The sequence below is a fragment of the Durio zibethinus genome, chromosome 19 (assembly GCF_047325235.1).
Source record: "Durio zibethinus cultivar Kanyao isolate XHJ-2024 chromosome 19, ASM4732523v1, whole genome shotgun sequence".
In the NCBI taxonomy this organism is placed as follows: domain Eukaryota; kingdom Viridiplantae; phylum Streptophyta; class Magnoliopsida; order Malvales; family Malvaceae; genus Durio; species Durio zibethinus.
In genome coordinates, this window is record NC_143180.1 from 16,669,773 (window position 1) to 16,675,007 (window position 5,235).

Sequence of the window (5,235 nt, forward strand, 5' to 3'; positions counted from 1 at the left end):
CGATAAAATTTATCAAAATTAATACTCATATATTGGGGAGAGTACTATAGAATGATAAATTTTAAATTCCAAATTTTATTTTGGGTATTTCAAGTTCATCATTAAACAAAAATTTAACAAATTTATAAATTTGAAAATAATTATTAAAACAAACCATATTTTATATCGTCTTAATAATTTATACTAAACTTAAAACCCAAATTCCTTTTCTCTTATTTAATATGCTAATTGAGATTTTAAAATTTTTTTATGCAAAAAAACTTATAATTTAAAATAAAAACTTCTTGACAATGATTATATAAATCAAATAAACTAAATTTTCAGTTATGCAATCTTAAAATTTTGATCTTTATTAATTTGGAATTTGTCAGTCGTTAGTACCCATTGGATACATACAGTCGATCAAGTTCTAGAAGTCCTTTGGAGTCTAATTGGAAAATAACATGAGTGGTCCATGATGAGATGAAGCCAAGAATTGACAGCCTCCCTTCCCATTGATCCTCTTCTCCTCGTGGGAGCTCATTTTTCCACGTCGGTGGCTGCTCTATCACCTAATATGGACCAATATTCTCACAACATTATCATTAACTAAATAAATAAAATCAACAACTTATGGTTCAAAATTTCCATCTTTTATGATAGCTAGTTAGGTATTAGTTATATTCTTTGTATTAACTTCTTAATGAAACATTCTTTCCTCACACACTTGTCTTCCTGAGCTTAAACTCAGCTAAAACAATAATTCAACTAATTTAAGATTAGATTTGATTCCATTTTTATCAATTTAAAAGCTTAAGAAGCTTGGAATTCGATTCGTATTTGAGTGTGTAGCTGTTGTGGTAAAAAAAAAAAAAGTATGCTCATTTCTTTATTATTTGGTTTGAATTTAATGAATTGCTGTGATAAAATAATTTTTTCGAATTCGTTAATTTCGTATAAATAAACCTATATTAACCAACTTGAGAATGGGATGTATTGATCAAAACTCATACCCTCTTGCTACTTATATAAAATTGATTAAATTATGAAATTAGTTTCTATACTTTTATAAAGTTTGAAATTTAGTCCTTATACAATAATTTGTAGAAATTAATCCTTATACTAGTTACTTTATTTTCATTAAATTAGCTTACATAATCATTGACTATATTGACGTTGCATTGATTTTAATGATTTGGTATTGACTTGTGATGTGACAATTGAGATTGATGAAATCAATTGTTAAATTATACAAACGGCCCCTATACTCATACGAAATTGAAAATTTAGTCTTTGTACTCATGAAATTTGAAATTTAGTCCCTTTAATACAAAAATATTTTGAATTTTTAGAAATTTTGTAGTGTTTTAAAACGTTAAATTTTAAAATTGCTACAATATTCTCTCAAAATATTCTATCACAATATTGAAAAATCTATCACAATATTTAGTCACAATTTTCTTATGTTGTCACTAAATCTGTCATAATATTTTATTACACATGTGAAATATTATTACTAATTTTGTTACTATTTCTTATTACATTTTGTCATAAAATACAAATCTATTACTAATTTTGTCACAGTATTATGTCACTATCTTATTTTAATAAAACTATTATTTTTATTAATTTATCTAATGAATTAGAATTATAATTACATCCCATAAAAGGTAAAATTATCCATTAAACCGTATTTCTATTCCTTCAAATTAAACCGTATTTAAATGATTTTTTATAATTGAATATAGGTTCAAGATTCTAAATACATTAAAGTAATTTGCTAAACTTAATGTGTATTGGTTTTAAATTAATCTTATTATTTAATTTAACATAATTATTTAAATAATTTTTTGTGAAGACCCAAAAAATTAAAAATTCTCATTATAATACATGATATTGATATTTCGATTATCAAATAAATCATTTTCTCCTTTTGTTTTGTTAAGATTTAAAGTTCGTCGTTCAAGTAGATAAGAACTTATCCCTCATAGGAATTTAGCTTTGAATATTTTATTTTGTTTGGTTGGATGAAATGATTATTTCATTCATGGTCTTTTTCAAATTCATTACAAATACAACTCTATTCACTAATTTGGTTCATTATAAATTTTGTTATATGATATATTTATACTAATTAAAAAATATTAACTTTGATATATTAATTTAAATTATTAATATTATAATTGATTAATATAAATTATAATAATATTATTAATATGATATTATTAATATATTACTTATTTATAATAATATATTGAGAAACTAAATTTTAAATTTCATGCAAGTATGAGATTAAATTTCAAATTTTGTGAGAGTACAGGGACTAAATTTCAAAATTTATATCAGTATAAAGACTATTTGCATAATTTAACAACTAATTTTATCAATCTCAATTACCATGTCAACAAGTCAATATCATGTCATTAAACTCAATGCCACATCATTAAAGTTAATAGCCATGTTAGCTAATTTAACGAAAATCAAGTAACACTATTATTAATTGAACTACTATTATTAAATTAATATGAAGATCTAATTTTTACAAATTATTATATAAGGATTAAATTTCAAATTTTATATGAGTACAGAGATTATTTACATAATTTAACAACTGATTTCATAAATCCTAATTATCACGTTAATAAGTCAATATCATATTATTAAAGTCAAGTCACATCAGTATGGTCATATGTTACGTCAGCTAATTTAATAGAGATTAACACTATTATCAATTGGATCAATATTATTAAATTAAACTAGTATAAGAATATAATTTCTATAAATTATTATACAAGGACTAAATTTTAAATTTTATAAAAATATAAAAACCAATTTCATAATTTGACGTAAGAAAATTGAGGCCTATTTGAGAAAAACTTAAATATAAATATCAAATTATGTAATATTCATAAAAACATCATATGAAATCGAATAAATGACAGACTTTAGATAATTTAGTATCATGATTAAATAATTATATGATTAAAGTAAAAAAATTATAATTAAAACGTTAGTATTTGTTACAAAAAAAAATTTTTAAATGATTTAAGTTGAGTAGTTAACAAGTAAATGACTTTTTTTTGTGAGTAGGAGGTTTTTTAAGGCTAGTTGGAAGTGGGAGTTGTTGTCCTATCAATTCATAACTCCTATAGCCCAACGATCTTTTTCCACATTTTATCCAAAAGTCAAACCCCCCCCCCCCCCCCCCCCCACAACAAATCTTATCAGATCACTTTGCTGAACCTTTTCTCTCAAGTTCTAGCCATGGAGCTGATTTTCTCAATTCAATCTTTGATCGTCCTGTTTCTTATCTTTCTTTATTCTTACTACTACTTCACTTCACACCAAAAAAGAAATAGTAATACAGGGTTCAAAATCTACCCCATCCTCGGTGCCTTGCCTGGATTCCTAAGAAACCGGCATCGATTTCTTGATTGGACAACCGAAAGTCTAAGCCAATGTCCGACCAACACAGCTGTCTTTTATCGTCCTGGTAAAATCCATGGAATCATCACTGCAAACCCTTTAAACGTCGAGCATGTTCTCAAGACCAACTTCGAGAACTATCCCAAAGGCGAGCGGTTCATTCTCCATCTCAAGGACTTTCTTGGCCAAGGAATCTTCAACTCTGATGGTGAACTATGGAAAATTCAAAGGAAAACGGCCAGTTACGAGTTCAACACCAAATCGCTCCGGAATTTCATTATGGACAATGTCAGGATCGAGACTTCCACAAGGTTGATTCCGGTCTTAAGCCAGGCTTCTAAAACTCAACAGGTATTGGATTTACAGGATATTTTGGAGCAATTCGCTTTTGATAACATATGTAAATTGGCTTTCGATGTCGACCCTGGTTGTCTTGGCGGTGATGGAACATCTGGTTCTCAGTTCATGCGTGCGTTTGAAGATGCTGCCACGCTTAGTTCTGGGAGATTCATGTATACCTTCCCAATTTTATGGAAGATAAAGAAGAGTTTCAACATGGGATCAGAACGAAACTTGAAGAATTCGATCAAGATTGTTCACGAATTCGCAGACAACATCATTAAAACAAGATTAGAAGCCAAAGCTGATACTCAAGACGAAGATTTGCTATCCAGGTTCATCAGAAACGAGGACAATTCACCTCACTTTCTTCGAGATATCATCATAAGTTTCATTTTAGCAGGGAGAGACACCACATCTTCAGCTTTGACTTGGTTCTTTTGGCTGCTATCACTAAATTCCAACGTTGAACGAAACATACTAAAAGAGCTTGAATCAATTCGACAAAGAAATGGGAAAAACATTGGCAATGCATATACTTTCGATGAGCTACGAGACATGCACTATCTTCACGCAGCAATTTCAGAAAGTTTAAGATTGTACCCTCCAGTTCCAGTCGATACAAAAGTTTGCCTAAACAACGACATTCTTCCAGACGGAACATTTATCGGGAAAGGTTGGTTTTTCACTTATCATACGTATTCGATGGGGCGGATGGAGGCGATATGGGGCAAAAATTGCAATGAATATTTGCCAGAAAGATGGCTTGATGAAAATGGAAATTGCAAGCAAGAAAATCCATTTCGATTTCCCATATTCCATGCCGGACCACGGATGTGTCTAGGGAAAGACATGGCTTATATTCAGATGAAATCGATTGCAGCAACTGTGATAGAGAGGTTTGTGGTAGAGGTACAAGGTAAGGATAAGTGTCCTCAGCACTTGTTGTCTTTGACTCTCAGGATGAAAGGTGGGTTATCGGTTAGGGTTGGGGAAAGATGAGTGGACTTGACTTGGTTATTTCTTGCTGATCATCAGTGATTATTGACAAGTCCATTCTTGTTGCTGGGTTTTTTTTTTTTTTTTTTTTTAAATTATAAGTCCATTATTGTTACATGCACATGGTTGGTTGTTTTGTTTTCCCTTATGGTATAGGTGCCCAACAGAATCTAGGGGCGGAGCTGGGTTACAGGGCCAAACTAAAATAAAGCATGTATCATAAAAAATTTTATATGTTTATTTTATATTTTGTATATTATTATCTGATAAAAATTATACTTGAAATATAATATTTCATTTATATCTATTTATAATATAAATTTTGATCGTTTTGATCAAAGATCGATTCCTTCTAAGGGTACCACGTGCCACTTCCTCATTTTTATTTATTTATTTATTTATTTTATATTTTATAGTTTTTTTAATATTTAATAATTATTTTTAAGGATTTAAAATGTTAAGGTGAATCTCACTTTATAATAAGGCTTTTTA

The 5,235-nt window shown here is 28.7% G+C and overlaps 1 pseudogene; it reads left to right on the top strand.

Annotated features, from left to right (window-relative positions):
• Positions 1–3,198: 3,198 nt before the first annotated feature.
• On the top strand, positions 3,199–4,997 carry LOC111309914 (cytochrome P450 CYP94D108 pseudogene; annotated as a pseudogene).
• Positions 4,998–5,235: the final 238 nt, after the last annotated feature.